Source organism: Schistocerca piceifrons, chromosome 4 (genome assembly GCF_021461385.2).
Source record: "Schistocerca piceifrons isolate TAMUIC-IGC-003096 chromosome 4, iqSchPice1.1, whole genome shotgun sequence".
NCBI lineage: Eukaryota > Metazoa > Arthropoda > Insecta > Orthoptera > Acrididae > Schistocerca > Schistocerca piceifrons.
The window spans coordinates 377,218,625-377,231,289 of record NC_060141.1 but is presented as its reverse complement, the minus strand read 5'-3'; positions in this window follow the sequence as shown (position 1 = coordinate 377,231,289).

Here is a 12,665-nt window from a genome sequence, read left to right as displayed (position 1 = left end):
GTTACATGGTGTTCAGTGAGAATGATGTTAGTTGTAGGAGATATAAATGTAAAAAAAACTTTCACTTTCATTCTGTTATGTCATACGGCATCATATTCTGGGGGTAACTCATCAAACCAAACAGAAGTTGGTAGCGAGTGATGTAAATTCAAGATCATCATGTAGAAACCTGTTCAAGGAACTTTGTACTCTAACCACTGCGTCTCAGTATATTTGTTCTTTAATGTAGTTTGTTCCAAGTAATATATCTCTATTTCCAACCAGTTGCTCAATACATAGTATCAGTACTAGGAATAAGAACAATCAGATCTAAACTCACTCACGTTGGTCCAAAAAGGGATCCAATATTCAGGAACGCACATTTTCAGTAAATTGCCAGCAATCATTAAAACTTGGTTTCAGATAAAGCACAGTTTAAACAGAGTTTGAAAGACTTTTTGATAGGAAACTCCTTCGACGCAATAGGCGAATATCTTATCAAGGACTGTTAGAGCAGCTTAAGTAAAAATGCGTGTTAGATTTCAGTTTTGACAGCACTTGATCACAAGTCAAGATTCGGCATTTTGTGTACAATAAATTAAAAGTATATAACACTGTTTCATTCTGACAGTGTATGAATTCTGTAAATATTAGCAGTTCCAATTTACTCTAATGTATTCCCTATTTTGAAAGTCTCCTGATAAATCATTAGGATAATAAGTATTACATTCAAATGTTTTATGTTGTTCTTTCTGACATGTTCCACACCCATGAGAATATGTAGCTATACTGCTGAGCTGCTGTAGTAGTTTGATTACAGGTCTAGCAGTATTATTATTTTTATTTTATTTTCTAATTTTGATCTGTCCAGTAATGCTGCACTATATCCTGTTTCTTCAATAATACATAGTCTACAGCTACAGCTGTTCTAATGTCGAACAAAACAATTGCCAGCCAGAAATGTTCATGGAGAATTAGTAATAAGTTAAAAATAAACTGCATGTCATATGACAGACTACAAATGTATAAATGTGAATGTTATATATGACAGCATGTGTTTCACCAAAGTAGACGCTCAAAGCAACATCGCTGCATCACGATGCATTGTTAGATGGTCCAAGCAGATGATGTGTTTTGTTGGTGCTGCACAATTTTCAGGTTTGAATGAGGCAAATTGTCGCCGCAGTGTTCATTTTCAGCATGCCAGTGTAGAAGTTGTCAGATAATCGGCTAAGTTAAAAAAAAAAAAAACTGTACAATTTACACACACGTTCATTTCTTTATTTATATACAAAAGCAGCGTTCCAAATCTTCCTTTGTGAAACACAACATGTGCCATACTAGTGTGCTGATTTGAAATTCTAGAGCCAAATACAGGATGATTATAATTAACACTTCGCTGCGGCTGACGCTTATAAGCGTCACAACAATCCACGAGCCAGTGCGGCTGACGCTTATAAGTGTCTGCGCTCACTGTCGGATTATTCAGTCTAGTTGCAGCGTCTAAGCTAGCATCAAAGCATATAAACTTTTGTTTTGTGTGGTCAGTAATTGATCGTATATTGTTCGTAATGGTGGCTAATGAACCGACACCTAGACTTCCAATGTGAAAAGGAGCAGCAAAAGCGTTAAATTGACAGAGGAACAGTTACTTAGTGTACTAGACGACAGTGATTTTGTGTGTAGCGAGGGCGAGGCATACCACGGAGATTGTTATTTAGAGGCTGCAGAAGAATTGCAGAGTGATGATAGCGTGGAAGCACAGCTTTTGAATCTGTTTCGTGACAGTTCCGAATCTGACGATACGGATCACGACGATTGTGTGGAAATCGACGACGAAAAAGAGCCCGACCTGTCACACGAAGATAATCCAGGTGTCCTGGCATAAAGTACCACATAATATGCAATATCACCCATTTATGAAGGAAGAAGTTTTGCAAATTCATCCTGCTCGCAGTTCTCCTATGGATTTCTTCATATTATTGGTAACAGACGAATTGTTGCAACTTGTAGTTGACGAAACGAACGATAACGCAGTCAACATATTGCTGAGCGAAAATACAAAAGAGGGATCTAGGATCTATAAATGGAAACCTCTAAGTATCGACGAAATACTAGTCTTCCTGGGTGTTTCGTTACATATGGGTAACGTAAAAAATCCACAATTAAAAGACTACCGGAAGAAAGAACCGGTATTTGATCATATTATGCTCTCTGCATTTTGCAAAAATCCACTCCCAGGGAACCCGAAACCAGACGATCGTTTATATAAGACACGACCTATACTGGATTATTTTAACACGAGAATGTCTCAAGTGTATTACCCGGGAAGAGATTTATCAATAGATGAATCAATGATTCTTTGGAGGGGAAGATTGTCATTTCGACAATACCTAAAATGCAAACGTAATAAATATGGCATTAAGATGTATATGCTCAGCAATCCAGACGGTTTCATAAATAAGTGCGCTTGGTATACGGGAAGTAGTGGAGATATGGGGGGAAAAGGTCACGCTGAAAAAGTCGTTTTGCATTTGATGGCAGAAAAGCGGCATGTTGGTCATCACATTTACTTGGACAATTATTATAACAGTTTTCATTTACCTACAACTCTGTTGAACCTAAAAACACTTTCCGCAGGTACTCTGAAATTAAATAGGAAATATACCCCCGAAGACGTTGTATCGGTGAAACTTGGGAGAGGAAAGACAATTGCGCAGTGTTCTAATGGAGTTATGATTGGAAAATGGTTCAAATGGCTCTGAGCACTATGGGACTTAACTTCTGAGGTCATTAGTCCCCTAGAACTTAGAACTACTTAAACCTAACTAACCTAAGGACATCACACACACCCATGCCCGAGGCAGGATTCGAGCCTGCGACCGTAGCGGTCACGCGGTTTCAGACTGTAGTGCCTAGAAACGTTCGGCCATTCCAGCCGGCTTGGAAAATGGAAGGATCGACGAGGGGTTTCCTGCATTTCCAAAGAACATCTAAATGTTATAGAGCAAGTGACGAATGCGCACCAGCAAATAGTCACGAAACCTTTGCCTATTATGCGTGTATGTCTGGGAATGATAAACAAGATCAGATGTTATCGTATTATTTACGTGAACGAAATATTATCCCCTGGCCGTAAAAACTATTCTTTCATGTCACCGACTAGCTAGTTTTCAATTCTCTATATCTGTGTAACGAATTCTCAGGAAATAAAATGACGTTGTACGATTACAGAATGAACATTATAAAGGACTTCCTTCCACCAATGGGCGTTCCACGAAATGTGAACAAGAAACATCATAAACAAACACACGTTGTGCTACAGCGGGAAACTGCTGCATGGAAGAAGCAAGTTACGAGGAAGCGGTGTAAGAAGTGCGCGGAACAAGGCAAGCGCACTGATACACCTTACGAGTGTACAACCTGACCAGACAAACCTGGATACTGCTTGAACTGCTGTATAATTTCCCAAAAGTAGCAAAAACGCGATAATATCAGGGAAATTCCGATTATCAAAAACAACTTCTTTTATTTCTTTTGACATTGCATGGTTTCTTTTTATGACGTGAAAGGTTAGAACTTTTTTTCGCGAGTACTCAGAAAATGAGGTTTTCTTTTGTGTTAAGTCGACTTATTTCTTATTGCGTTGTAAGGCGTTCACTTCAGTTTTTTGCGAAAGAATTTGTTGTGCTAAATTTGTTTTAATAGCACCTCAATTGAAGTGATGGGGGACACGAGAGAAGCCTCCACGTAAGGTGTGTTTCGCTTACTAATTTCTACATATCCGGACGTCTATGATAAATATAGACGACTAATTCTCTCATACCAGGAGCAAACATGCTACTAAATTGACGACCTCTATCAGAGTCAATCTTAAAAATGCATATTTGAAGTAAATATAATTTCAGATGAATCCAGTTTCCTTTTTTTTTTCCTTCTTAAGAATTTGCGTTTTGGAATCCAAATTTTTCCTGAATGCAGTGGATTTGTTGCTTGTTTGAATTGTATTTTTTGTTGCATTATCAACAAATCACGAATATCATTATCAACAAATCACGAATATTTGAATGACGCCTGTGACCCCTATACGTGTCAGACAGCAAATAGACTTTAAAACATGACCACAATACAGTCGAAGCTTATTTGAAGTAATGCATCTAAGGTGTCATCATTAAGTCAGTATAGAACATGGTCCTACAGATCTTAAAAGGTCTCGACGTCAGCCTGTAGCTCAGGTGTGCTTACAAGGGAACCTCCCCATCGCACCCCCCTCAGATTTAGTTATAACTTGGCACAGTGGATAGGCCTTGATAAACCGAACACAGATCAATTGAGGAAACAGGAAGAAGTTGTGTGAAACTGTGAAAAAAATAAGCAAAATATACAAACTGAATAGTCCATGGGTCACATAGACAACATCAAGGAGTACGTGGGCTTAGGAGCGCCGTGGTCTCGTGGTAGCGTGAGCAGCTGCAGAAGAGGAGGTCAGAGGTCCTTGGTCAAGTCTTCCCTCAAGTGAAAGTTTTACTTTCTTTATTTTTGCATAGTTATTATCTGTCCGTTCGTTCATTGACGTCTCTGTTCACTGTAACAAGTTTAGTGTCTGTGTTTTGCGACCGCATCGCAAAAACGTGCGATTAGTAGACGAAAGGACGTGCCTCTCCAATCGGAACCGAAAACATTTGATCGCAAGGTCATAGGTCAACCGATTCCTCCACAGGAAAACACATCTGATATATTCTATACGACACTGGTGACGGCATGTGCGTCACATGACAGGAATATGTTGTCGACCGACCTAACTTGTACACTTGGCGAATGGGTAAAAAGATTCTTCTACCTTGCCCGATTTAGGTTTTCTTGTGGATGTGATAATCACTCCCAAAAAAGTGATGAAAACATAAGAGTTTGTCACATAAACTGAAAATAAAAAATTAAAGTTTTCACTCGATGGAAGATTTGAACCTAGGACCTTTCGTTCCGCAGCTGCTCACGTTACCACGACACCACGGCGCTCCTGTGGTCCCGATGTCCTTTATGTTGCCTATCTTCCCATGAACTACTCAGTTTGTATATTTTGCTTATTTTTTCACAGTTCCACACAACTTCTTCCTGTTTTCTCAATTGATCTGTGTTCAGTTTTTCAAGGCCTATCCACTGTGCCAATTTATAATTAAATCTGAGGGGGGTGCGATGGGGAGGTTCCCTTGTTAGGAGCGTCGGCCGCGAGCGGTACCTGCCATTTCAGTGTGTTACCAGCCCGCACTCGAGCGTTACCGGCCCGCACTCGCACGTTGCCGGGCCGCACTGGAGAGTTGCGCGCTGGTACCTATGCCGCAGCGAAAGTGTTAAAGTTTCAAAATGCTGTAGAAATAACACCACTGCTCAGAATAACGTCAAATTGCAACGGAATTTTATCAGAGAAGGGGGAAAACGTATGGCAGAAGAAAAAATAGTGTGAAAATTGATCAATAGATGGCGCTGTGTGTGTGTCAGAATACGTAAATGAAAACACTCGTCATGCGCACGACCCATGGAAGTTGTTATAAACACGCCAGGTACACGGCTTTTCCTCCTTTCGCGTCTGCGATGTTCGCCATGACTGTCTCAATGCAGGATCGCGCTCTGCTTGTAAAGCTGTATTACAAGAATGATGACAGTGCACACGTCGCTCTGCAGTAGTTCTGGACACTGAAGGGTTTGAAGAAAGGCGTTGGTCCGATGACTGCCGTGGGTCTGGAGAAAATGATTCAAAAAGAGGTGTTCTTTTGGTGTGCAACCTAGTAGAGGGAGGAAACGAATTGATTCGACGTCAGTGGAAGCAGTGGCCACAGCAATGCAGGAGACGAGTGGTGGTGTGCAAACGTGTAGTATACGGACAATTGCCTGAACATTGGACATACCCGTGAGCACGGTGTGTAAAATCCTACGAAACATCCTTCTTTGCTAACCATTCAAAATTACCCATGTGCACGAGTTGTTTCCTGTTCACCTGCTAGCAAGAGAGACCTTTGCTTCAGAATTTCTTGCTCGGATGGAAGTGGACAATGATTGGCCGTGGAAGATTTTGTGGACAGACGAAGCCCACTTCCATCTGACAGGATATGTCAATGCACAGAATTGTCGAACACGGACAACAGAAAATCCACACGTAAATCAACCAGTACAGCTTCATCCTGAAAACGAAATTATGTGGTGCGGGTTGACGACATCATTTATCGTAAGGCTTTTTCTTTTTTTTAAAAAAAAAAAAAAAGAAAAAGAGAAGAGAAAGGTGGTTTCCGTCCACTTAACTGTATCATCACTGGTAAGCGCTATGATTGTCTTTTGCGCAACACGTCATTCCAGCTCTCCAACAGCGTGGATGTATGGATGGAATCACTTTTTATGCAAGATGGCGCACCTCCGCCCATTGCAAATCCAGTTAAGCAGCTGCTGAAGCGCCGTTTCGGAAATGCTAGAATTATCAGCCGGCGTTTCCTTTTGGCCTGGCCATACCAATCACTTGATTTTAATCCGTGTAACTTCTGGTTGTGGGACTATCAGAAAGATGATGTAATCAGTGTTCCTATTGCAAACTTAGCTTCATTGAAGGCACGCATTGCGCAACACATTCTGAACGTCACCCCGGTAACACTTAAATCAGTTGTGGAACATGCTGTTTCTTGATTTCAACTTGTTGCAGAAAACGGTGGACAGTATATTGAACATGTTTTGCGCCAGTTGCATGGACATTAATAACCCGATTTGATTTTGATTGATGCTTTTTATGCGGTTTTTGGTCTCAGGACAATTAAAAACTGATTTTTCCCATCCGATGTGATATGATCTTGCCGTGGTGGATGGGCTTACGTAACTAACAGTATCACACCTGCATACCCATGCTCACTGAGTAGTAAAGTTTGTTTAACGTCAAACATGCACCTTAGGCATTGTTGTATTATTCATGTGTCATGCGTAGTCGATCACTATTAAATTATGACGCTTACAGCGTAATCTATTGCTACATTTTGTAACTATTTATTTTTCTCCTGCCACATGTTTTCCCCTCTTCTTCGATAACATTCCATTGCAATTTGACGTCATTCTGACCAGTGGTGTTATTTCTACAGCGGTTTGAAAATTTAATTATAATCACCCCGTATTTAACTGTTCGTGCCGCTTTTGCGTCATACTTCACTGACTGTGTCAATATATCGCCATATTTTGAACAACTGCGGGTGATGTGATAACCACAACTATTATGATTAATTGTAGCCTAAACTTAAATCGTGCTCTCTTAGAAATTTTTGGCAGTAGTAGGCCTATTCTTGTTCTAAAACAGTAGTTCCTTATTTCATTGTACAATTATGTGAGAAATAGGTTTTTTCGGAAATTTTCAGACTTTTCAAAACCATATTTTTGAAAATTTTCTAAGGAGTGTTGTGGATAGCTTATTTAGTAACAATGAAGACTTCACTCCAATTTTCAGTACGTACATCAACGTGAATAAATGTACATTTTTGAGAATTTTTGGAAGATACCATTGCATCTGCATAAGCTATTCCATAGTAAATCAGTGTTCGTGATTTAGTTACTGTGTCACATATTATAACTAACATATAGTGTTACATGTAGTTTTCCCTTTCAAGAGGAGTGTATATTTACATTTACTGTAAGTGAACACTGTTTTCAAGTTTTTTAGCGACTGTAATCTCAAAGTCTTAGGAAACTAGTAATTTTTACTATAGATTTTTCTGTTGACTTAATAGAAATCTTCTTTTTGCGTATTAATTACTTCAGTTCGTAAAGGGAATTTAATAATGTTAGCTCAGCAGATTAAAAGATAATCAGCAGATTTAGTTTAAAGTTACTTGTTTATTGTTCTGTAAAGTATTCCACCAACCAAAAAGTAGTCCACTGTTCTCAAACATGGGATGAGTTAGTTGATGCTCATAAGCACTGGAAATCGCCCTGACTGCTGTCAAACGACTGGCAGCTGCTACGAATTGGTGTGTTCGGAGAGCTCCTGAGAGTCGTGTACCAGAGTCACTGTAGATACCTCGTGTACTGTGCTATCCACTGCATCCCTCTCCTTTGTAGGAAGTATGGGATCTGTCAATACTCGTCCATTTGACTGTGAGTGGCGTGTCAATTGTAGATGTAGGGGTCCTGTGCGGGGTAGACAGGTACCAGGGAGGACTCAGAGTGTCCATTTAGCCAACAAGTTTTAGGTGCTCTCAATCATTGGAAGTACAAACGTGACGAATAATGGTACACTTCAGGGAAATGACAACAAGGGACGAAGGAACACCAGGTGCACTGTTTACGTAAGCCTGGTGTCATCATTCGACATGCTGAATAGGTTATTCCAGCAGCCATTGAGGGAACAGGGTGCAACCAACCGCATATTATGGCACACACTGGAACAAGTGATGATTGTCGTCTGGGCTTCAAGTTCATATTGTGATCATTCTAGCGACTGGCAGTGAAGGTTAAGAAGACTAGCCTTATGCGTGGAGTTTCAACGAAAGTCACAATTTGCAGCATTGTCCTCAGAACTGATAGTGGAACCTGCGCAGGCACCCACTGCAGACACACTGTTGGACGCTACGCTACATTTTCCCGGTCCAACAGCAGATGGGCGCCCACGCTAGACCGCCCTTGCCTGCGGCGTGCAGCTGGCAGGTTGTGATTTTCGACATTAAGTCCGTGCGGGCAAGCGTGCGCAAGACGGCGGCAGAAACAGAAAGACTGAGCTGGTGCGTGCAAATGTGCAGGGTGTATCAAAAAGAATCATCAAATTTGGCACGTCTATATTTCTGAAACTAATAAACATATACAATGAATCTTGTTTTCTGATGAACGAGAACTCAAAAAGTTTTTTTCTTTTTTTTTCCATACCCTTTGATAGGTGTTCAATATGCCCCCTTGAGATGCACGGCCTATGTCAATGCGGTATTCAAATTGTTCCCACACTGCAGCGAGCATGGAGTTACAGCTTCTACAGCTGCTGTTATGCGATGTCTCAGCTCATTCATTGTTGTTGGTAACGGAGGCACATAAACAGTCTCTTATAAATCCCCTCAAGAAATAATCACAGAGTCAGATCTGGTGACATTGAAGGCCAGTAATGTAAGGCTGAATCATTTGGTCTGGTGCGACCAATCCATCGTTCAGTAATCATGTGATTTAAAAATTCTGCACTTTCAGATGCCAGTGTGGTGGTGCCGCATCCTGTTGGTAAATGAAGTCTTTCTAATCAGTCTCCAACTGTGGGAAAAGAAAGTTCTCAAGCATATCGACGCGCGGGCACGGTTTGCGCGGCTTCCCCTTCTGAGGTTCGAGTCCTCCCTTGGGCATGGGTGTGTGTTGTCCTTAGCGTAAGTTAGTTTAAGTTAGATTAAGTAGTGTGTAAGCCTAGGGACCGTTGACCGCAGCAGTTTGGTCCCATAGAACTTCCCACAAATTTCCAAGCATATCGAGATATGTGATTCCTGTAACAGTGTTCTCGGCAAAGAAAAATGGACCATACACCTTTTCCCTTGAAAGTGCAAACACATTAAATTTTGGAGAGTCCCTCTCATGTTGTACAGTTTCATGTGGTGGTTCTGCACCCCATATTTTCACATTACGACGGTTCACCTTTCCATTAAAATGGAATGTTGCCTCGTTACTAAACACTAAGTGTGGAAGAAAACTATCATTATCTTGCCAAGAACTAAATTACAGAACTCCACACGCTGTTGTTTGTCACCTTCACGAAGTGCTTTCAAATGGCTCTGAGCGCTCTGGGACTTAACAGCTGAGGTCATCAGTCCCCTAGAATTTGGAACTACTTAAACCTAACTAACCTAAGGACATCACACACATCTCGCAGGTCCGAATAGTTGTTATAAATATAATCTAAGTGTTGTTAAGTTAGTGGAAGTGTTAGTGAAGTATAAAATAAGATTAAACGGGGTAAGAAGAGTATTTTTCTTCTCGCGCCTGTAGCACGAATCCTAGGCCTAATTTCACGCGCGTGAATCGTAAGCAGTGTGTTAAACTTATAGGTAAACGTTTCCAGTTGGTATAAATATAAGTGTTGTTACATTAGTGTAAGTGTTAAAGACGATTAAACGGGGTAAGAAGTTTATTTTCCTTCTCGCGCCTATAGCACGGATTTTAGGCTTAATTTCACGCGCGCGTATCGTAAGTAAACAGTGACATAAACTTATATGTAATCAGCAGTTTTTTTATTCAGTACTCTCTCAATTTATTTATATCTGCTTGAATAGTTTCTAGGGTCCTTTGTTTACGTTTTAGTCAGAACTTAAGTCAGTTTATGCGATTTCTGTTTTCACCATGAGTGAGAAGTGTGTGACAAGCCATAGGATCGTTAGTTCCGGGGTGTGGTGTGGTGTGGTGTGGTGTGATGGGTGCTGTAGTTTCTTTCATTGGGGCGAATGTGGTGGCGTGGGAAATGGGGACATAAATGAGCCTTACCTGAGGTACTGTAGGATCTGCAGTAGAGATAGGAAAATACTGGAACAGGAAGGGAAAATTGCAGCTCTTCAAGCTGACTTAGACAAGGCAATGGAGGATCTGGACAGGCTAAAGAGGGAGAAGGGTGAACAGAGGTGAGAAGTGGCAACAGGTAATAAGGGGAACAGGCTAAGGAGAGCATCAGACAGCTTTGTCATAAATCTTGAAAATAGATTGGACCTGGTTCCTCAGTCAGAATCGGATGAGCTTCATGTAGCTGAAGCTGTAGAAAGGGCACAACAAGCTTTCAAGGACTTGAAAAAGGTAGGGAAATTTGTAAAGAGAAAGAAAGTTCTGTTGTTAGGTAGTTCCCATGGTAGAGGTGTTGGCCAACTACTGCAGGAAAATCTAGGTCAAGAGTACCAGGTCACAAACTTTTTCAAGCCTAGTGCAGATCAGGGTCAGCTAACAGAGGATGTAGGTTCTTTATGCAAGGATTTCACAAAGGAGGATGCCGTGGTTATAGTGGGTGGTCCGGGAAATAGCATTGAGAGAGACTCTGAATATTCCATAGAGAGTTACCTGGTGAAGATAGCATCAGCAACGAAGTATACGAGTGTGGGATTTGTGTTTGTGTTGAGACGCCATGATCGGCCTCATTTGAACTCTTCTGTCGGGAGGGTGAACTTGGAGTTGGAGTGGCTGCTTAGGACAGATATAGGGTCCCATATTGGTTTGATTCCTGTGGATGCTATCGATAGGTGGGATTACTCTAGGCATGGCCTTCACCTCAATAGGAAAGGGAAGGGAAAACTGTCTGGGTTGATTGCAGAAAACTTACGGGGGGACACTGTCACAAGTGGTAAAATACCAGTGGTCACAGGTGGTCACAGGAGGGATGCCTTTTTTAGGATAGGGAAGGGGGAAAGAAAACGAGTTTTAGGAGAGATTGGCAGACACACTCAGTTTGAGAAAACAGATGAACAGGAGTCAGATTTTAGCATACAGCCTCCATTTAAACAATGTTTAACAGAAATTAATCAGAAACTGCCAGTTCATCTTTGCCAAAGCAGTTATAATCCCATGAGTATGCAGTATCAGTTATCTTTATTACACCAGAACATTCTGGGACATAGAAATAAAGTTGATGAACTACTCATTTGTATTGATGAAATGAATTCATCTAACCAAATTGACATGATCTGCCTCTCTGAACATCAAGTGACCACTGGTATAGATATGTTTGACATTTCAGGATTTAAGCTAGCTTCCCACTTCTGCAGAGTAGATATGGATGAAGGAGGAGTTGCCACATTTATTAAAAACTGCCATAAATTCAAGAACATTGACATTAATAAATTCTGTTTAGTAGAGTTCCATAACAGATCATATATAATAGTAACTATTTACCGAGCACCTGCAGGAAATTCAAGGACAGCCATTGATAACGTTTTTATAGACAAATCAAAGGAACAAAATCATATCGTAACACCTGTAATAAATGGACTATCAGTTCATGACATGCAGCTCCTTGTTTTTGATGTAAATTCTAAGCAGATTATCAAGAATGCTAAATCTGAGCACAGGAGAGCAGTCAATCAACCAAAAATTGAGTGTTTATAGAAAACTGCTCAAAGATTTGAACTGGAAAGATGTTTATAGTGCTCATGACATGAATGAAAAAAATAACACATTCATGAACAATGTCAGTACCATGTTTGAAAACTGCTTTTCTCTAAAAGTTAGTCAAATTAAACAGAAGTCTATAATAAAACCAGGGATTACACAAGGAATAAAGATTTCCTGTAAGACAAAAAGGAAAATCTGTCTGTCGACCAAGAATAGCTCCAATGCTGATGATTTAGCTAAATACAAGGAATACTGTAAAATATTTAAAAAAAAGTAATTCAGGCATCTAAACAAATGCACTACGAGAAGAAGATCGCAATATCAGGGAACAAAATAAAAACAATATGGGATATAGTGAAAGAGGAGACTGGTAGAACCAGAAAGGAACAGGAGCAAATAGCATTAAGGGTAGATGACACATTAGTAACTGATGGGCATAGTGTGGCAAATCTATTTAACAAGTACTTTATATCCATTACTGATAGAATGGGATTGTCAGGATCAGTAAATAATGCCCCTGAATACCTGAAACTAGCCTTTACAAATAGCTTCAGTTACATGAATATGTCACTCACTTCACCAAAAGAAATAACTTCCATAATAAAATCTTT